Source organism: Mus caroli, unplaced genomic scaffold (assembly GCF_978045245.1).
Source record: "Mus caroli unplaced genomic scaffold, Mus_caroli_1 scaffold_9, whole genome shotgun sequence".
Taxonomy (NCBI): domain Eukaryota; kingdom Metazoa; phylum Chordata; class Mammalia; order Rodentia; family Muridae; genus Mus; species Mus caroli.
The window spans coordinates 67,671,666-67,694,263 of NW_028227264.1; the positions used below are offsets into that span (position 1 = coordinate 67,671,666).

General features: G+C 41.9%; 1 protein-coding gene and 1 pseudogene across 1 annotated transcript in view; one reads left to right on the forward strand and one right to left on the reverse strand.

Annotated features, from left to right (window-relative positions):
• The window catches only part of Ank3 (ankyrin 3), a 632,326-nt gene that overhangs the window by 12,352 nt on the left and 597,376 nt on the right, over positions 1 to 22,598 (forward strand). The window lies entirely within an intron of this gene.
• On the reverse strand, positions 18,716 to 19,843 carry LOC110302700 (hsc70-interacting protein-like; annotated as a pseudogene).

The following is a 22,598-nucleotide window of genomic DNA, read 5'->3' on the forward strand; positions in this document are numbered from 1 at the left end:
GTGTGAGTTGATGGCAGATGCTTATTCATGCAGTTCCCTAAGGAAGCCTTCTCTCTGTTTGCTAGAGAGCATCTTGTACTCCAGTTAGGAATCTGAGTCATTAGCGAGGCTACGCCCCGTTCTCAAGAAGTCCACATCCTCTCAGTTCTGCCAGGGAACAGCTTGTCAGGCCTTGTGTTTTGGGTTTAGGGATGGCTCGCTTTTCCCTTGAGCTACTAGATCGGTTTTCTCAAATGTCTCTTTCCTTCCACCTTGGGATGGGTGGTATAGGTTGTCCACTTGGCAGCATCTAGAACCGCCTAGGAAACAAAGCTCTGGGCTTGTTTGTAAGGGACCTTTTTAGATTGAGTTAATTATAGGGGTTGGGGCGGGGAGGTCCTAAAATTCAATTCCCAACAGCCACATGAAGGCTCACAACCATCTGAACAGCTACAGTGTACTCACATACATAAAATAAAAATAAATAAATCTTTAAAAAATTAAGTAAAGCCATTTTTAAAAGAGGAGAACATAAGTCTGTCCTCCAGGAGCCTACTGTCCCTAGGTGACAGAATAAAGGAGTCACCCCAGCAGCATACACCAAATGCTACCATAGAAGGCTGTTCAAGAAATGCTACAATACTGCAAAATGTGAATAAAGGCTGGTGGGAAGAAGGCATGTGAGGTGGGGCTAAAGAACTGCCAAGGGCCAGAAAGTTCAAGTAAGGAGAGGGGTAGTGTCTTAGTTAGGGTTTTACTGCTGTGAACAGATATCATGACCAAGGCAACTCCTATAAAGGACAAGATTTAATTGGGGCTGGCTTACAGGTTCAGAGGTTCAGTTCATTAGCAACAAGGCAGGAGCTTGGCAGCATCCAGGCAGGCATGATGCAGGCAGAGCTGAGAGTTCTACATCTTTATTTGAAGGCTGCTCAGAGAAGACTGGCTTCTTAGCAGCTAGGATGAGGGTCTTAAAGCCCACACCCACAGTGACACACCTACTCCAACAAGGCCACACCTCCTAATAGTGCCACTCCCTAGTCCATGCATATACAGATCACCACAGATAGAGTAGAAAGAGGTTTGTAGTCACTCATGGGAGAACTCAAAGGCAGGAAGAATAGGAAGGGTTGGAGGTTCAGTCCATCAGTGTGGGGACAGCATGTGTTCTGTTTGCTTTTCTCTCTCTCTTACAGATGGTTGTGAGCCACCATGTGGTTGCTGGGAATTGAACTCAGGACCTCTAGAAGAGCAGTCTGTGCTCTCGCTCTCTCTCTCTCTCTCTTTCTTCTCTCTCTCTCTCTCTCTCTCTTTCTTTTTTTCTGAGACAGGGTTTCTCTGTGTAACCCTGGCTGTCCTGGAATTCACTCTGTAGACCAGACTGGCCTCAAACTCAGAAATCCACCTGCCTCTGCCTCCTGAGTGCTGGGACTAAAGGTGTGCGCCACCACGGCCCGGCAGCTTCTCTTGTCATTTTGATAAAAACACAGAATCCAACCAACTCCAAGAGAAAAGGATTTATTTAGCTTACAGGCTGAGCCATCTCGCCAGCCGTTACTTATGTTTTTGAAATGATCTCACTGTATAAAACCCTTGCTGGTCTCGAACTGGCTATGATGACTGGGCTGGCTTCAAACTCACAGTTGCATATGTGAGTCTGCCTCCTAAAGGTGTGCACCATCACACCCATCCTAAGCCATTGCCTGTTGGACAGCATTTATTTATGTGGCTTCCTTGGGAGAGTGTTGAAGTTCTTTTAACTTTTAAGAACCTTAAAAATTCGATTTGAATCCATTGAAGATAAAACATTTTGAAACTAGAACTCTGCTTGACCGCATGTCTAAGTGCCACATTGGGTACTCATTGTGACTCTGCCTTGGGCAAGCAAAACTAGTGTCTCAAAGGGTCATCGCTTCTTTAAACAAAGATGCAAAACTCATATCACTGTTACTGAGTTCTACTCTGAATATTTGTGTTAATATATGTTAATAAGAAGCATTTCCACGGTTCATTATCTGGGTAAGAAGGCACTGTTCCTATAAAGTCTCTGCCAGAGAACATTAGATTCTTTCATCTGAGCCTCCGTCTCCACTCCCAGGTTTTTGTTTGTTTTGTTTTGCTTTTATCATGAAGTGGCGGCAATTTTTCTGTGAGGTGGTTTTCCAGATGGAGATTCTTGAAAGAATTATTTGGGGATAAGACCGAGCGAATCCATTCTTCCTGCCTTGGAAAGATGGTAGCCAGATTGTGGTGATGAAAGAGATTTCACACGGAAGGCAAACAGCATTTCTGACCTCACCTTACAGCTCCAGACCCAGGGTGTGGTTCTTCTGACGGGTCTGTAAAACGTAAAAGTGCATAATATAGCATGTGATAGTGCAGTTGAAGTCAAGAACTGTGCAGGAGAAAGTACCTATGGTACCGTGACAGAGTCCTGTCTCTCATATGCAAGTGTGCAAGGGGTCCTCACACATGGAGGAACAGGCTGAAGTCAACAGGAAAGGAGGACCCCAGGAAAGGAGTGTGCACCTCATATCTCAGAGGGCAGGAGCAAAACTGGCCAATAGTACAGGGAAGGATGTTAAATCATACACACACACACACACACGTATGCATATACATACACATGCACATACACACATATACATACATACACACACATACATACAAAAAGATACACACATATATATGTACACAATGCACACCTACATACACATGCATACACACATACACATTTATACACATCATACATATACACACACGAACAAACACCTACATACACATGCATGCATGCAGAGTTTTCCCACTAGCATTGCTGTCTCAAGTAACAATTTGTGCAATATTTTGGTACTGAACTTGGGCATATTATTTAGCCACACTGAAACAGAATAAAAACAGACCTGCCCTTTGCTCCAGTTTTGTGAACTTCTGTTGCAGAAGTAAAGAGATATTTTTTAAGGATGTTGATTCCAGCTATGTTTTTAAAGTAAAGATGATGGGAAACAAACATCTTAATTGGACTTCGGGAATGCACTGTTTACTTAATCTAAAAATTAGAGTGATGTGTGGTAAAGGAAGAGGATGTCCCCCAATTATTTTTAAGAGAAAAACAAAGTACCAACTAATGGGTATAAGACAGAATGTTTCTGAGTATCAAAACAGAAACCAAAGTCTGACATTTTTGTGTTGGCTGTTGTCAGTTTTTCTTAGGGTGATGAAATTTTGAGGACAGGATGAAATTATTAACTTTCCTTTCTGCTGTTTAGTTTTATATATTGAATAGAGCATGCCTTTTGTAAAAAGTCCAGTAAATAAATAAACTATTCAATTAGGAAAAAAAGCTAGCTTTTTATCATTGATGGACCACAACCTAGTCAGTCGGCTGGGAAGAGGGAACCCCAAATGGACAAGTGCTTTGATCAGATTGGCCTGTGGACAAGTCTGTGAGGCATTTTCTTGATGACCAGTTGATACAAGATGGCCCAAGCCATGGTGGGTGGTACCACCCCTAGCCAGGTGGATCTAGTCTCTACTAGAAAGCTAGCAGAAAGTGAACAAGCATCCTCCGTGTTCTCTGCGTCAGTCCCAATGTAAGCTCCTGCCCTGACTTCCCTTAATGATGGAATGTGACCTAGAAGTAGAACCCTCTCCTCCTTTCGGGTGCTTTGGTCAGTGTTTATCACAGCAACAGAATTAAACTAGATCAAACACTTAGCAGCTGTTCTCTTGGCTAACATTCACCGGCATACATTTTTGTACCATCATTACTGTTTGTTTACTCTCATTTACATGGTCAAGGACTTCCGCTGTCTGTGATGGAATCTTGTGTTTGTGGAAGTCTTATCAGCATTAATTAAGATCCCCCAGTGACTCTGCACAGGCTCATGAGCTCTGCGCACGCGCGAACTGAACCCCAGCATGGTCAACTCATGTTTGGATGTTGCTACTGTTGGCATTTAGTCTAGGCTCCGCCCCACAGTTACCTGGCAACAGCCAGGTGTGCCTGACTCACTATAAAAAGGGCTGCTTGACCCCTCCTCTCTCTCTTGCTCTCTTGCTTTTGCTCTGGCTTCTCTCTCTCTCTCTCTACCCCCTCTCTCCCCCCTCCCTATTCGGCTCCCCCTCCCCCGATGTGCTCATAGCTGGCCTCTACTCCTCCACTCTTTTACTCTCCCTCTCTTTCTCTGCCTTTCTCTCAACTCCCCTTCTCATGTCCTGAATAAACTATTCTATACTATACCCTCGTCCATATGGCTAGTCCCTCAGGGGGAAGAGATGCCTCAGCATGGGCCTGCAGAGGTACCCCATTCCCTCATACCTTATTGCACCTCCACCAAATATATCCCTGGTTTCTCTTTCTTTTTATAAAATACAACAGCCACTGCAGTCATGTACCTGTAGGGTAGATGCTTTGTGTGTGTGTGTCGGGGGTCTCTATTCCATGCCCAATATTGGGGTATGCATAATTACATTTGTTTTCTTTCTTTCTTTTTTTTTGATTTTTAATATTTTTATTACATATTTTCCTCAATTACATTTCCAATGCTATCCCAAAAGTCCCCTATAGCGCCTCCCACTTCCCTACCCACCCATTCCCATTCTTTTGGCCCTGGCATTCCCCTATATTGGGGCATATAAAGTTTGCAAGTCCAATGGGCCTCTTTCCATTGATGGCAGACTAGGCCATCTTTCGATGCATATGCAGCTAGAGACAAGAGCTCCGGGGTTCTGGTTAGTACATCATGTTGTTCCAACAATAGGGTTGCAGATCCCTTTAGCTCCTTGGGTACTTTCTCTAGCTTCTCCATTGTGAGCCCTGTGATACATCCAATAGCTGACTGTGAACATCCACTCCTGTGTTTGCTAGGCCCCGGCATCGTCTCACAAGAGACAGCTATATTTGGGTCCTTTCAGCAAAATCTTGCTAGTGTATGCAATGGTGTCAGCGTTTAGAAGCTGATTATGGGATGGATGCCTGGATACGGCAGTCTCTAAATGGTCCATCCTCTCATCACAGCTACGAACTTTGTCTCTGTAACTCCTTCCCTGGGTGTTTTGTTCCCAATTCTAAGAAGGTGCACAGTGTCCACACTTTGGTCTTCATTCTTCTTGAGTTTCATGCGTTTAGCAAATTGTATCTTATATCTTGGGTATCCTAAGTTTTGGGCTAATATCCACTTATCAGTGAATACATATTGTGTGAGTTCTTTTGTGATTGTGTTACTTCACTCAAGATGATGCCCTCCAGGTCCATCCATTTGGCTATGAATTTCATAAATTCATTCTTTTTAATAGCTGAGTAGTACTCCATTGTGTAAATGTACCATAATTTCTGTATCCATTCCTCTGTTGAGGGACATCTGGGTTCTTTCCAGCTTCTGGCTATTATAAATAGGGCTGCTATGAACATAGTGGAGCATGTGTCCTTTTTACCGGTTGGGACATCTTCTGGATATATGCCCAGGAGAGGTATTGCTGGATCCTCCGGTAGTACTATGTCCAATTTTCTGAGGAACCGCCAGACTGATTTCCAGAGTGGTTGTACAAGCTTGCAATCCCACCAACAATGGAGGAGTGTTCCTCTTTCTCCACATCCTCGCCAGCATCTGCTGTCACCTGAATTTTTGATCTTAGCCATTCTGACTGGTGTGAGGTGGAATCTCAGGGTTGTTTTGATTTGCATTTCCCTGATGATTAAGGATGTTGAACATTTTTTCAGGTGTTTCTCTGCCATTCGGTATTCCTCAGGTGAGAATTCTTTGTTCAGTTCTGAGCCCCATTTTTTAATGGGGTTATTTGACTTTCTGGAGTCCACCTTCTTGAGTTTTTATATATATTGGATATTAGTCCCTTATCTGATTTAGGATAGGTGAAGATCCTTTCCCAATCTGTTGGTGGTTTTTTTGTCTTATTGATGGTGTCTTTAGCCTTGCAGAAGCTTTGTAGTTTCATGAGGTCCCACTTGTCAATTCTCGATTTTACAGCACAAGCCATTACTGTTCTATTCAGGAATTTTTCCCCTGTGCCCATATCTTCAAGGCTTTTCCCCACTTTCTCCTCTATAAGTTTCAGTGTCTCTGGTTTTATGTGAAGTTCCTTGATCCACTTAGACTTGACCTTAGTACAAGGAGATAGGAATGGATCGATTCGCATTCTTCTACATGTTAACAACCAGTTGTGCCAGCACCATTTGTTGAAAATGCTGTCTTTCTTCCACTGGATGTTTTTAGCTCCCTTGTCGAAGATCAAGTGTCCGTAGGTGTGTGGGTTCATTTCTGGGTCTTCAATTCTATTCCATTGGTCTATTTGTCTGTCACTATACCAGTACCATGCAGTTTTTATCACAATTGCTCTGTAGTAGAGCTTTAGGTCCGGCATGGTGATTCCACCAGAGGTTCTTTTATCCTTGAGAAGAGTTTTTGCTATCCTAGGTTTTTTGTTATTCCAGATGAATTTGCAGATTGCACTTTCTAATTCGTTGAAGAATTGATTTGGAATTTTGATGGGCATTGCATTGAATCTGTAGATTGCTTTTGGCAAGATAGCCATTTTTACAATGTTGATCCTGCCAATCCATGAGCATGGGAGATCTTTCCATCTTCTGAGATCTTCTATAATTTCTTTCTTCAGAGACTTGAAGTTTTTATTATACAGATCTTTCACTTCCTTAGTTAGAGTCACGCCAAGATATTTAATATTATTTGTGACTATTGAGAAGGGTGTTGTTTCCCTAATTTCTTTCTCAGCCTGTTTATTCTTTGTGTAGAGAAAGGCCATTGATTTGTTTGAGTTAATTTTATATCCAGCTACTTCACCGAAGCTGTTTATCAGGCTTAGGAGTTCTCTGGTGGAATTTTTAGGGTCACTTATATATACTATCATATCATCTGCAAAGAGTGATATTTTGACTTCATCTTTTCCAATTTGTATCCCTTTGATCTCCTTTTGTTGTCGAATTGCTCTGGCTAGGACTTCAAGTACAATGTTGAATAGGTATGGAGAAAGTGGACAGCCTTGTCTAGTCCCTGATTTTAGAGGGATTGCTTCAAGCTTCTCACCATTTCGTTTGATGTTGGCTACTGGTTTGCTGTAGATTGCTTTTATCATGTTTAGGTATAGGCCTTGAATTCCTGATCTTTCCAAGACTTTTATCATGAATGGGTGTTGGATCTTGTCAAATGCTTTTTCCACATCTAACGAGATGACCATGTGGTTTTTGTCTTTGAGTTTGTTTATATACTGGATTACGTTGATGGATTTCCATATATTGAACCATCCCTGCATCCCTGGGATGAAACCTACTTGGTCAGGATGGATGATTGTTTTGATGTGTTCTTGGATTCGGTTAGCAAGAACTTTATTGAGGATTTTTGCATCAATATTCATAAGGGATATTGGTCTGAAGTTTTCTATCTTTGTTGGGTCTTTTTGTGGTTTAGGTATCAGAGTAATTGTGGCTTCATAGAATGAGTTGGGTAGAGTACCTTCTGTTTCTATTTTGTGGAATAGTTTGTGAAGAACTGGGATTAGATCTTCTTTGAAGGTCTGATAGAACTCTGCACTAAACCCATCTGGTCCTGGGCTTTTTTTAGTTGGGAGACTATTAATGACTGCTTCTATTTCTTTGGGGGATATAGGGCTGTTTAGATCATTAACCTGATCTTGATTCAACTTTGGTACCTGGTATCTGTCTAGGAACTTCTCCATTTCATCCAGGTTCTCCAGTTTTGTTGAGTATAGCCTTTGGTAGAAGGATCTGATGGTGTTTTGGATGTCTTCAGGATCTGTTGTTATGTCTCCTTTTTCATTTCTGATTTTGTTAATTAGGATGCTTTCCCTGTGCCCTCTAGTGAGTCTGGCTAAGGGTTTATCTATCTTGTTGATTTTCTCAAAGAACCAGCTCCTTGATTGGTTGATTCTTTGAATAGTTTTTCTTGTTTCCACTTGGTTGATTTCACCCCTGAGTTTGATTATTTCCTGCCGTCTACTCTTCTTGGGTGAATTTGCTTCCTTTTGTTCTAGTGCTTTTAGGTATGTTGTCAAGCTGCTAATGTGTGCTCTCTCTAGTTTCCTTTTGGAGGCACTCAGAGCTATGAGTTTTCCTCTTAGAAATGCTTTCATTGCGTCCCATAAGTTTGGGTATGTTGTGGCTTCATTTTCATTGAACTCTAAAAAGTCCTTAATTTCTTTCTTTATTCCTTCCTTGACCAAGGTATCATTGAGAAGAGTGTTGTTCAGTTTCCACGTGAAGGTTGGCTTTCTATTATTTATTTTGTTATTGAAGATCAGCTTTAGTCCATGGTGATCTGATAGGATGCATGGGACAATTTCAATATTTTTGTATTGGTTGAGGCCTGTTTTGTGACCAATTATGTGGTCAATTTTGGAGAAGGTACCATGAGGTGCTGAGAAGAAGGTATATCCTTTTGTTTTAGGATAGAATGTTCTGTAGATATCTGCCAGATCCATTTGATTCATAATTTCTCTTAGTTTCTCTGTGTCCCTGTTTAGTTTCTGTTTCCATGATCTGTCCATTGGTGAAAGTGGTGTGTTGAAGTCTCCCACTATTATTGTATGAGGTGCAATGTGTGCTTTGAGATTTACTAAAGTTTCTTTAATGAATGTGGCTGCCTTTGTATTTGGAGCATAGATATTCAGGATTGATAGTTCCTCTTGGAGGATTTTACCTTTGATGAGTATGAAGTGTCCCTCCCTGTCTTTTTTAATGACTTTGGGTTGGAAGTCAATCTTATCAGATATTAGAATGGCTACTCCAGCTTGTTTCTTCATACCATTTGCTTGGAAAATTGTTTTCCAGCCTTTCATTCTGAGGTAGTGTCTATCTTTTTCTCTGAGATGAGTTTCCTGTAAGCAGCAAAATGTTGGGTCTTGTTTGTGTAGCCAGTTTGTTACTCTATGTCTTTTTATCAGGGAGTTGAGTCCATTGATATTAAGAGATATTAAGGAAAAGTAATTGTTGTTTCCTGTTATTTTTGTTGTTAAAGTTGGCATTCTGTTCTTGTGGCTGTCTTCTTTTAGTTTTGTTGAGGGATTACCTTCTTGTTGTTTCTAGGGCGTGGTTCCTGTCCTTGTATTGTTTTTTTTCTGTTATTATCCTTTGAAGGGCTGGATTCCTGGAGAGATAATGTGTGAATTTGGTTTTGTCGTGGAATACTTTGGTTTCTCCATCTTTGTTAATTGAGAGTTTGGCTGGGTATAGTAGCCTGGGCTGGAATTTGTGTTCTTTTAGTGTCTGTATAACATCCGTCCAGGATCTTCTGGCTTTCATAGTCTCTGGTGAAAAATCTGGTGTAATTCTGATAGGCTTCTCTTTATATGTTACTTGGCCTTTTTCTCTTACTGCTTTTAGTATTCTATCTTTATTTAGAGCATTTGTTGTTCTGATTATTATGTGTCAGGAGGTATTTCTTTTCTGGTCCAGTCTATTTGGAGTTCTGTAGGCTTCTTGTATGTTCATGGGCATCTCTTTCTTTAGATTTGGGAAGTTTTCTTCTATAATTTTGTTGAAGATGTTTGCTGGTCCTTTGAGTTGAAAATCTTCATTCTCATCCACTCCTATTATCCGTAGGTTTGGTCTTCTCATTGTGTCCTGTATTTCTTGGATGTTTTGAGTTAGGATCTTTTTGCATTTTACATTTTCCTTGATTGTTGTGCCGATGTTCTCTATGGAATCTTCTGCACCTGAGATTCTCTCTTCCATCTCTTGTATTCTGTTGCTGATGCTGGTATCTATGGTTCCAGATTTCTTTCCTAGGGTTTCTATCTCCAGTGTTGCCTCATTTTGGGTTTTCTTTATTGTGTCTACTTCCCTTTTTAGGTCTAGTATGGTTTTGTTCATTTCCATCATCTGTTTGGATGTGTTTTCCTGTTTTTCATTAAGGACTTCTACCTGTTTGATTATGTTATCCTGTTTTTCTTTAAGGATTTGTAACTCTTTAGCAGTGTTCTCCTGCAATTCTTTAAGGGATTTTTGTGCTTCCTCTTTAATGTCTTCTACCTGTTTACCAGTGTTCCTTTGTATTTCTTTAAGTGTGTTATTAAAGTCCTTCTTGAAGTCCTCTACCATCATCAGGAGATATGCTTTTAGATCCGTGTCTATCTTTTCCGGTGTGTTGGGGTGCCCTGGACTGGGTGAAGTGGGAGTACTGGGTTCTGATGATGGTGAGTGGTCTTGGTTTCTGTTAGTAAGATTATTACGTTTACCTTTTGCCATCTGGTAATCTCTGGGGTTAGTTGTTGTCGTTGTCACTGTTTAAAGGTTGGAGCAGAAGCTGTGTTTCACTCACCAGCAGTCTCAAAATCCTGTGGCGGGAGTCGTGGGTAGCTGGCGGTACCCCGGTGCTGGTCCAGCCGGAAGAGGCTTGTGGCCCTACGTAGGCCGGATTTCTGCCTCCCCAACCAAAGCAGTCTCAGGTCCCGCGTGATTGGACTGGAGCAGAAGCTGTGTTCCACTCACCAGCAGTCTCAAAATCCTGTGGCGGGGTCGTGGGTAGCTGGCGGGTGTCAGGCAACCCTGCGCTCTAGCTACCCCTGTGCTGATCCGGCCGGATGAGGCCTGTGGCCCTACTCAGGCCGGTTTCTGCTTCCCTAACTAATGCAGTCTTAGGTCCCGCGCAATTGGATTGGAGCAGAAGCTGTGTTCCACTCACCAGAAGTCTTAAGATCCTGTGGCGGTTGTTGTGGGTAGCTGGCGAGTGTCAGCCGACCCTGCGCCCTAGCTACCCCGGTGCTTTTCTGACCGGAAGAGGCTTGTGGCCCTGTGTAGGCCGGATTTCTCCCTCCCCAACCAAAGCAGTCTCAGTTCCCGCGTGATTGGACTGGAGCAGAAGCTGTGTTCCACTCACCAGCAGTCTCAAAATCCTGTGGCGTGGGTCGTGGGTAGCTGGCGGGTGTCAGGCGACCCTGCGCTCTAGCTACCCTGGTGCTGATCCAGCCGGATGAGGCCTGTGGCCCTACTCAAGCCGGTTTCTGCTTCCCTAACTAATGCAGTCTCAGGTCCCGCACGCAATTGGATTGGAGCAGAAGCTGTGTTCCACTCACCAGAAGTCTTAAGATCCTGTGGCGGGTGTTATGGGTAGCTGGCAAGTGTCAGCCGACCCTGCGCCCTAGCTACCCCGGTGATTTTCTCCTTACATTTGTTTTCATTCCAGGGAGGTAAACTACTTTTAAAAAGATTTATTTGTTTATTATATGTAAATACACTGTAGCTGTTTTCAGACACCACAGAAGAGGGTGTCAGATATCATTACGGATGGTTGTGAGCCACCATGTGGTTCCTGGCATTTGAACTCAGGACCTTTGGGAGAGCAGTCAGTGTTCTTAACTGCTGTGCCATCTCTCCAGCTCCAAGGTAAACTATTTGTCTCACTGTTTTTAGCCAGGGTTTCTTTGTGTCCCATGCTGAAATAAGACTCAATACATAGGTTAAAAAAAAATCCTTAAAGTCTTGATCCTTGAGCTTGCCCTCTGTGAATGTTAAGCTTACAGGCAAGTACCAATCCTAGTTTATGGGGTACTGGAGATGGAGTTCCAGGGTTTACTGCGTGCTAGGGAAGTGTTTCACCAACTGAGCTGCATCTCCTACACCCCCTTCAGGTTTGAATCCTTTTCTCTAGATTTAAGTTTACATTTCAAAATAAAGCTTTTTTTGTATTCCCTCCAAATATCATATCGATAAATCAGAAACATAGTTAAATAAATGGCAAACAAAACTTATTTTTTAAAGATTTATTTATTTCTACATGTATGTACACTATAGCTATCTTCAGACACACCAGAAGAGGGCGTCAAATCTCATTACAGATGGTTATGAGCTACCATGTGGTTGCTGAGACTTGAACTCAGGACCTTCGGAAGAGCAGTCAGTGCTCTTAACCACTGAACCATCTCTCCAGCCCAAAACTGATTCTTCTACTGCTAAACAACCATGCATATGTCACCAAATTGGTAACAATATTTCCATCTTCTGGTAGACATTCTTCTAAGCCATTCATTGAAGATACTTCTTGTGCAGAAGTAATGAAAGAGGAGGGTTTTTATTTATTTATTTATTTGCTTGTTTATTTATTAAATTAGTTTTTTGAGACAGGGTCTCTCTATGTAGCCCTGGCTATCCTGGAACTAAGTAGACTAGGCTGGCTTTGAACTCACAGAGATCCACCTGCCTCTGCTTCCCAAGTGCTGGAATTAAAGGCGTGCGCCACTACCACCCAGCATGGTGGAAGGTTTTTAAAAGTCAAAGACAGATTCAAGTGTGCATCACTAGATCATATAGACTTACATCCACTTTCTCTTCTGGAAAATGGTGTGGTCGGCAGCCTTAACTTCCCAGAGGCTCTTTGCAAGCATGAAGTTTAAAGCTTGGAACTCAGTTCACATTAGGTACTTTGTATTGCTAGATCTTTAAACAATTCTTGTATATTCATTACTGTTTGTCATTATACACTCAAGTCTGTGCTTCCTGCAAGATGAACCAGTTTTCCGACCTGGCTCACTGGCATCAAAGGGCCAGCCTGCTCCCACATGAAGGGGATACTACAGGAGTGTTGATCACACTGGATTCCTTAATATTGTTCTAACATCTGTGAGGGACCAATCCCTCAACTAACCAGAGCCCAAATACACATGCCTGTGGTGCCAAGGTGGAGCATACATTAAAGAGGTGTGCATTTCTTAGGCTCCCTTTAGTTTGTGAATGTAACAACTTTTTTTGAGGAGGTCTGTGGGTTTGAATCTAACCCATTTGCTCAGCCAGTGTCATGGGAAGACAGTGGTCCCTCACTGATGGGCATCACAGCCTTACTTTGCGATGTGGCTGCACTATGTAGAACTCACTGTGCCATTTAGACTGAGCTTCTCATTATCCCTAACATTGACGCTTTCTGACCTGTAAGGGCACATGTCCTATTTACAGTGACTTCCTTGGAGACAAGGTCTTCTTTTTTAAATCTTTGTTTTACCTTTATTTTACTCAATTATTTTAAAAGATGCTATCTATCTATCTATCTATCTATCTATCTATCTATCTATCTATCTATCTATAACTTGTGTGTATATGTGTATGAGTGTCTGTGTACATGTGCAGGCAGATGCCCACAGAGGCCAGAAGAGGTGTTCATCCCCTGGAACTGGAGTCACAGATAGTTGGGAACTTCCACGGGAGTGTTGAGGTCTGAATCCAGGTTGTCTTCCAAAACAGCCAGTGCTCTTAACCACTGTGCACACTTTCTCTGCCCAGCCCGGAGTTTCTGCTTCTTCATGTTTAGGATAATTATATCGTTTTGCTACTGTTCTTTTTTTTGGGGGGGGTGGTCCTTATTCTTTGTCTTAATTTTATATTTTATGAGTCTGTTCTCTCTCCTCTTAGCATTCAGGCTGCAATCCTTTAGGGCTATTTAGAGTTTGCAAAAATTAGTTTACAACTGAGACATTTTGTTTTCCACTATCAGTGTGCTATCATATAGACCCTGCAAGTGTCCCTCCCAACTTCCTTATAACATGGCTGTCGCTCTTCCTTCATCCCACTGGATTATCCAGCTGCTGATAATAAACTCCAGTCATATGATAATAAGCTCTACTGACTGTACCCTCCAATCCTAAACAGAGTGATACTGTAGTCCTTCCAGAGTTGCCTTCGGGTAAATACTTACCTGCCAGATTGCTGAAGAGCAAGAAAAGTTGGGGGCTGGAGAAATGGCTCAACAAAGAGTGCCCGTGCTCTTCCAGGGTCCCCAGTTCGATCCCCAGCACCTAAATCCAGCTTTAGGGGCTCTGACAACCTCTTCTGGCTTCCACAAGCTCTCACATACATACTCTGACACACACATCTACACTCTTAAGCTCACATACATACACTCACAATACTCTCACACATATACGTATACACATACACTCACACTTACATAGATATACCATACACTCACACACATACACTCATACATTCACACTTATAGACATACACCCACATCTATACACATACATTCACACTTACACACATACACCCATACTTGCATATATACACACGTACACTCACACTTATACACATATACTCACAGATACATACATATACACATACACTCACACATACACATATACACTCACAGAAGCACATATACACTCACAGAAACACACATACATTCACACAAATACACATACACTGTCACTCATACATACACTCACATACCACATACACTCACACTTACATACACACATACACTAACACATACAATACACTCATACATACGCATACATTCACAGAAACACATGTAAACACACAAATGTGCATATACTGTCACACATACACACAGATATACACACATGCACTCATATATATACACATATACACTCACAAATACACATGCACACTCAATATACACACACTGCCACATATACACACATACACATACACTCACGCTTACACAATACACTCATAAACTCACACATATGCACATACACTCACACTTACATATACTCACACACATGCTCCCTTACACATCCACAAATACTCTCACACATATTTTAAAAATCCTTAAAAATTGCTTAAAGAGTAAGCAAAGGTAAAGATTTTATTTTACCTTTATTTATTTATTCCTTGATATTGTTTTCTTTAAGTATCGTTATTATTTTTAACTTAAGATATAAAATATTTGGAGAATGACATACCAACACATTGTTGATATTAAATAGACTGGTTTCTATTCCTTGTACCGTGGGACCAATCATACCAGAAACAGAAAGATACACCCCATGCCCTGGGACTATCCCCGTGAGGAAGTTAAAAGCTGCATACAGTATTTCACTTAGTGATTTACTGATTTGATCTCCTTATCGATGCGCCTCTTACAACATTGACTGGCAGTTATTGTAAATTAAGAAGACGACGATATTGTTTTCTTAATTTTGTGTCACTTTGAGATGCCATGGCGTCCCCCAGTCCAGCCCGGTCCAGGTGCTAACTGGTTGTTTCTCAGGACGGCATTACTGAGAGGCAAAGAGTCCATTGGGACTCTGGGCTTGGTCAAACGTGATGGGGAGTATTTCCTTCCAGAGGACTGTGGAACTCTTTTCGTTCCCCTCTCCTGCCTCAAGGAAGAGACAAGTCCTTTTGCTCGATCATGACCTTACTCGGTACTGCGTAGGCGTGCCACAGCTTCCCAAGCCCGGGATAGTTAATCATTGACGGCCATGTCCCACCTGTGCGTCAGAAGAAACCCTATCTGTGTAAGTTATCTCAGGCACTCTGGGTCATGACAGAAAGCTCACCGACACATATCCTTTTTATTATTTTTCCAATTCCCTCTATTTGAGTTTGTCTGAGAAAGTCTTTATTTACTATACCCATTTTTCTTTTTGCAAAGGGACAAATGCTAGAACTTTATCAAAATGATCTATTTTTCCTTTCATGCCTTTGGAAGAACAATTTGATTGAATAGAATTTTATTTAAAATTTTTAATCTCTGTGTGCATGTCTGTGTGTGTTTGTGTGTGTGTGTGTATGTGTATCTCTTTCTCTGTGTGTATGCATGTGTGTGGGGAGGTCAGAGGGCAACTTGTGAGAGTAAACCCTCCCCTAACAAGTGGGTGCTGGGATCGAACACAGGCCATCGGGCTTGGGGCTAGGGGCTTGGTAACAGGCACTTTTACTTGCTGAGCCAGGCTACCAGTTTTTTGTTTGTTTGTTTGTTTTTATTTTTTAGCACTTTAAATATTTATGGCACTCTTTTCCTTATAGTTTTTGAAGGTAAACCCAATATATAACCTTAGCTATGTTTGTTTTAAGATGGGATCTCACCACATAAACCGGGTTCGCCTAGGACTCATTATGTCGACCAGGCCAGCCTTGAACTCACAGAGTTCACGAGCCTTCCTCTGCCTCCTGAACCTTGGGAATAATAACATGCACCACCACACCCTTCTAACTTTCACTCCTCCTGGTAAAGCGATTATTTGTGCTGGGTTTAGGGCATGTCTCAGGGGGGATACTTGGAACTTGTCTTCTGGGTTTCTCTGAGCTTCCTGCATCTGTAGCTTTGCAAGACACCTCAGCTGTTATCCTTAGAATATTCATGTCCTTGGCTCCCTATATTCTCCTTTCGTTACGTCTATGTTAGGTCTCCATGATTATCCCACAATTACAAACTTCTCCGTTTTCCCATATGTAGAAGTTTCTATGGCCATCTTTGAACTCAATGATTTTTTTTTTTTAATGTATTCAGTGTTCTCTTGAGTCCACCAGAACATTCTTAACCTCGGTCTCAGTGTGTCTTCTAGCCTGACAAGTATTTCCTTATGATTCTTTTTAGTTTCTGGGTCTCTGCTTGTATGAACAGGCTGAGAGTTACTGTCTGTTTCAATGCTTCTCGCCTCGGTTCCTTAGATCACCATTGTATGCGATTACTTGATTGGGCTACAGGATGCCCAGGCAGCTGGTCAGAGGTCACTTCTGGCCTTGTCTCTTACAGGGCTCCTGTGGGAGATAAGTGCCTCTTACAGTGCTTGGTGAGGCATCTTCCCACACAGGGACGGCAGTTACAGACTGTCCTGTTAGAGGGATGGTATGTACCCTGCAGGTCATTGCTCTCTGGACACCACAATCTTCTCCCACATCCTCAGCAGATAGCCCCACATTCCAGCTGAGGATGAAACATCAGGCTCTGGGTTTTTTTTTTTTTTCTCTAATTTGATTAACTTTGGTGTTTGCTGTCTTTCTTTCATTTAGTTCAGCTAAGTGTTCATCTTGTCTTTTGGAAGAATTACCCCCTTTGTTTCATTGATTTTTTTTTGTTTGTTTAAAAGATTTATTTATTTATTTCATGTATATGAGTACACTGTAGCTGTACAGATGGTTGTGAGCCTTCATGTGGTTGTTGGGAATTGAATTTTTAGGACCTCTTCTCACTCCGGTCAACCCCGCTCGCTTAGTCCTTGCTCTCTCTGGCCCAAAGATTTATTTATTATTATACATAAGTACACTGTAGCTGACTTCAGACGCACCAGAAAAGGGTGTCAGATCTCATTATGGGTGGTTGTGAGCCACCATGTGGTTGCTGGGATTTGAACTCAGACCTTTGGAAGAGCAGTCAGTGCTCTTACCCACTGAGCCATCTTGCCAACCCCTTCATCGATGTTTTTATATCTTTCTTTTAGTCTGTATTTTGTTCATCTCGGCCTGGGTACCTATTATTTCTGCAGATGTGTGGCTTGGTTTGCTCTTCTTTTCTTAGACCTTCAGAAGAACAGTTGTTTATTCCCTTGCTGGTTTTCCCATGCAGGTCCTCAAGAGCTATTGTTAAAGTCGCCTTGGCCGCACCTCTAAGCTTTGGCTAAGTTGTGGTTTTATTCTCATTTAATTTTAGGAATTTTCAGTTTCCCCACAGATCATTTGTTCGATCTCCTTGGTGGTTTTGTTTGTTTGTTTTCATTTTGCTTGCTATTGATTTTTTTCCTGTTATGATATGATTATGCAGAATGAATTCTTCTCCATTTTTTGTATGTTTTTTTGGTATTTGATAAGATATGCCTTATGGTTCAAAAATGTGATCTAGTTAACAGAAAGTTCCATAGGCTACTGAGAAGGAATACTGTGTATTCCACAGCTATCAGATAGATGATTCTATAGGTACTGGTTGAGTCTACACGACCTATGGTACACTCTAATTCCGAAGTTTCCTTGTAGAATTTTTTTGTATGCGTTATCCAACTATGTGTGTGGGGTATTGAAGTCACCCATTATCACTGTATCTAGATACGCATCTGTCACTTTATGCCCAGTTAAACTTTTAAAAAGGAAACTAAGTGCACTAATATTGCATGCATATACATTTACAATGGCTCAATTTCCTTAATGTATTGGTTTCTTTAATAAATAAACAGTCACATGTCTTATTTGATCATGCTAGTATTTATGGTCTACTTTCCCAATTGTGGGTGTAGTTACTGCTGCTTGTTGTTGGTTTCTGTTTGCTTGATATATATACATATATATATGTTTATATGTGTGTGTATATATACACACACGCACATATATTCATATACGTATACATCCATATACATATATCCATATACATGCATATATACATATGTATTCACATACACATATATTCATATACATATATATTCATTTGCTTGCAATTAACGAATCTTTATTTCACTCATGAGGGCAGTAAGTAATTCACAGTCACCTGCCTTGCCCAGTAATTCAGATGAAAAACCCAGAAAGATTAGTAAGAAAAATATAGGAATGACACCCCCCTAAATTTTTAAAAAATATGTTTAAGGTTAAAAAATATTTTAAGTTTGTAATTCCTAATAGGAAAACATTATCTGAATGAATACCCTAATGGCAAACCTCGATAAAATGTCTCAGACCATTTGATGCAGAAGGTTTAGGGATTATCCTGGTGAGGTCAGAGATAGATCGTTTGTTTGTTTTAAAATTTATCTCACGTGTATGAGTGTTCAGCTGTACATACACCTGCGTGCCAGAAGAGGGCACTGGATTCTATTAAAGACAGCTGTGAGCCACCGTGTTGTTCTTGGGAATTGAGATTGGTTGTGAGGCACCATGTGGTTGCTGGGAATCAAACTCAAGACCTCTGGATGTGTTGTCTGTGCTTTTAACCATTGAGCCACCTCCCTCGCTCCACTAGTTTGTATTACTGCAGCACCCGGTAAGTGAGCGAACCTGCTCTTCTTTTAGCAAGGGCTTTGTTTGACACTATGATTGACTTCCATACATGGCTGTCAGTGTAGTGATGAGATCCATAACCTTTGGATCGCTCTGATATCTTGGTGGTGCACGCCTTTAATCCCAGCACTCGGGAGGCAGAGGCAGGCGAATTTCTGAGTTCGAGGCCAGCCTGGTCTACAAAGTGAGTTCCAGGACAGCCAGGGCTACACAGAGAAACCCTGTCTCAAAACAACAACAACAACAAAACCAAAAAACAAAACAAACAAACAAAAAATATGTGCCAGATTCTGGGCCACATCCTAGAAAGCCACCATGACTTCAGGATCCCGACTGGGTACAAGAACCTCTGATCATTGAGGGTTTCAGCAAGTCCAGGCATTCCTGACAGTCCTGGCATGCCCCCTCCCATTCCGAGCATGTCTCCAGGGAAATTACCAGGCATTCCCCCAGGAAAACCTCCTGGAAAAGAGCCACACTGAGCTCCAGATAGTCTTCTGGTTGCTTCGTGCTCTCTCATGCTCCTCTCGAGCCTTCTATACCTTTTCTGTTTCTTTATCTCTTCCTCTTCACATTTTTGCTCATACTTCCTTGATTTCAGCACAGTTTTGAGCCTGAGGTTGGACTTCTTTCAGCATTTCACGGGCATCCTCGTCATAATCCAGTTTAAAGGCAAGGACAAGATCATGAGCTGCTTCTTCCCAGTGACTCAGGAGTCTGTGCGCTTTCCCTTGCCATTTGCGTGGCTGAGCAGAATCAGGGCTTATTTCAGTGGCTCTGTCGAGGCCTGGGATGGAAGAATTTGGCTTCTGTCATTTGATGAAGACACTGACTCTTTCGGAGTGTGGAACACCCAGGCGAGGGTTTAGCTTGATGGTGTCAGTTTGTGATCAAGTCAATGGCTTTTCTACAGCTCACCTTCATCTAGGGCTTCAGTAGCACCCCCTCCCATCATTTGCTTGGTCCATCATCTCAGTTATATCTGCATTTCCATCTCCTGTTTCTTGAGGGGCATCATTGTCAATCTCTAGATTGCTCTCCCCACTTGATGGTCCATCTGTCTTTGTTTTCTTCTGTCTTATTATCTCTACTTCCTTCTTTGATAATTTCTTCTGATTTAGCTTTATGATCCTTACCTCCCATGCTCTCTCCCTCAGGAAGTGCATTTCCTCGAGGGTGCAGGATGTTCGGATCCTGCTCCGGATCCTGTCCTGTCCGAAGCTTGCTCACTTTGCGGGGATCCACGGCTGGGAGGTGGGAGGCTGCTCAACTTGTTTGAGTAGAAGGCACTTGCTTGATGTATTGACTTCCATCTTTTTCCTTTGGTCTGCATGTGTCTTATTGACAGCAAACAATTGGATATTGTTTTTCAATGTCATTTAATTCCCTAGCACTCCTTGATTTTATTCTTTACAAATTATTCAATTTAGTCTCATTTGATTTAGATTCTCCCCATCCACCCCCACCTCTCGTTGTGTGTACAGAATTTCCTGTTTGAGTTCCTGTCCTGTCTTAGGGTTTCATTGCTGTGAAGAGACAACATGACCAAGGTAACTCTTACAAAAGCAAAATGTTTAATTGGGGCTGGCTCACAGTTTCAGAGGTTCAATCCATTATCATCATGGGAAGCATGTCAGCATGCAGGCAGATATGGTGCTGGAGGAGCTTTTCTCGATCAGAACGCAGCCAGGAGGAGGGGCTATTCCATACTGGGCGGAGCTTGAGCGGCAGAAGATCTCAAAGCCCACCTACGTAATGACACACTTCCTCCAACAAGGCCTTACCTACTGGATTAAGGCCACACCCACTCCAACAAAGCCACACCCATTCCAACAAGGCCACACCCACTCCAACAAGACCACACCTCCTAATAGTCCTGTTTCGTGTGGTTCAAGCATCTTCAAGCACATGACTTGGAAGGTTAGAAAGAGATGAGCTGCCTGCTGTTTGAGTCATGGAGCTTACTGCATTATTGGGTTTTGTGATGAAAAAAGTTGGCTTTTGGAGAGGCAAGAAGATAGGGCTACCCGTGTCTAGCTTGTTTTGTCATCAATCTGCCTCTGTAACACTGTCCCAGTAAAACTGCCTTGTTCCTCTGTCTCTCCTCCTCTCTCTCTGCACAGCTCTCTTAAGTAGCTTCTCTGCTCTTGTAAGAGTTGGATATGTCCTATTCTGTCAAATCTTTCTCTGGCTCATCACTTTCAAACACAGTTGCCTTCCTTTTACAAACTAACTTCACCTTCATTGTTTGGGATTAAAGGTGAGGACTGAGGGTGTGTCTGTATTCCCCCCAGAAGGATTAAAGTGTGGGCTAAGGCTGAGCCACACCACAACTAGACACAGGTTTTGTTTTTTTTTTCTTTTTTCAGTAAACAACACAATCTTGGGGTTCACAGTGTGATCAAATAGTCTGCAACATTTAATCACTAACTCATGTCTATAGCCTCTTTGTTCATGGTTTTAAAAGTCTGGTTGAAACCAGTTGTTTAGCCTGGTTTCATTCTCCTGGTTTTTGTTGTTGTTGTTGTTTTGCTTTTTAAAGATTTATTTATGTTTTAGATATGTGAGTACACTGTCACTGTCTTCAGACACAGCAGAAGAGGGCATCATATCCCATTAAAGATGGTTGTGAGCCACCATGTAGTTGCTGGGAATTGAACTCAGGACCTCTGGAAGAACAGTCAGTGCTCTTAACTGCTAAGCCATCTATCTCTCCAGGTCCTGTTGCCTTAAATGCTGTGTTTTATAAATGCTCTTCTCCAATAGACACTTTATCTAGACTTATTTAAAACCATTTTACCTATTCCTGCTGGGCATGGTGGCATATGACCATCGTTCTATTACTTGGGAGGCTAAGGTAGGAGGAGTATCAGTTTGAAGCCAGCCTGGGCTACCTGTGAGAGATTGTCTCAGCCTGGGCTACCTGTGAGAGATTGTCTCAAAGCAAAACATGAACTCAAATCAACCAACCAAGATTATCTTAACTATTCCTGTTCTTCTAAAAAAAAGTCTTTGAGGACAATCTCTCAGAGTGGCATGAAAGACTCTGGTTTTCTTTTCATTGAGATAACTTTGAATTCATACATTAATTGTGGGAAGAACTGATCCAAGACAAAAAGAATGTTTACGTGGAATTTTTCCTCTGTTTATACAGTTTTCTTTGTTCTGTCAGCATGTTGCACCTCATTTTCAGGTTTGGAGCGGTTGTGGTTAATCAGGGTCCTGTGCTTTTTGTAATTTTTCTCTCACAGCCCTTGCTATGTTTCCGGTCCTCACCTAGCCCGTTACCTAAGGAGATCCTCAGTCTATCTTCATAGCTCATCCAATCTGTTCTCGATTCCCCAGGAAGTCATTCTCTGATGTCACTTTCCATTACAAACAACACTGGACATTCTAAAATCTATTGCAAGTGCCTTTTAGGTCTCCAGAAGTTCTACAAACCCTTCTTTAGTTGTGATGTCATTTCTATTTAACAAACAGATCTTGACTATATGTTAAAGCCTCTGGAATGGAGTTTAAATTACCGAGGGAAGTGAAGGGTTTTGACATCAAACGTCCCTTCTGCCTTACATGGTCTTTTTGAAAGGAAGTTTGGCTCTCATGCTTTGTAAAAAGGTCTCTCTGCCTGGACAAGGACCCATCTCTGAATTTCTACACTAAGGAAAAGTGAGAACTAAATACTTAGCTTAATTGGCAGCTCAATCCTCAGGATGGTAGAACTTTCTTTGTGTTCTCTAGAAGCAGCTGAGATGTCTCTTTTAAGAGTATCTCAGGCTCTGTGACAGCTGGAAAGAACCCAGATGCCCCTCAACAGAGGAATGGATACAGAAAATGTGGTACATTTACACAATGGAGTACTACTCAGCTATTAAAAGGAATGAATTTATGAAATTCCTAGGCAAATGGATGGACC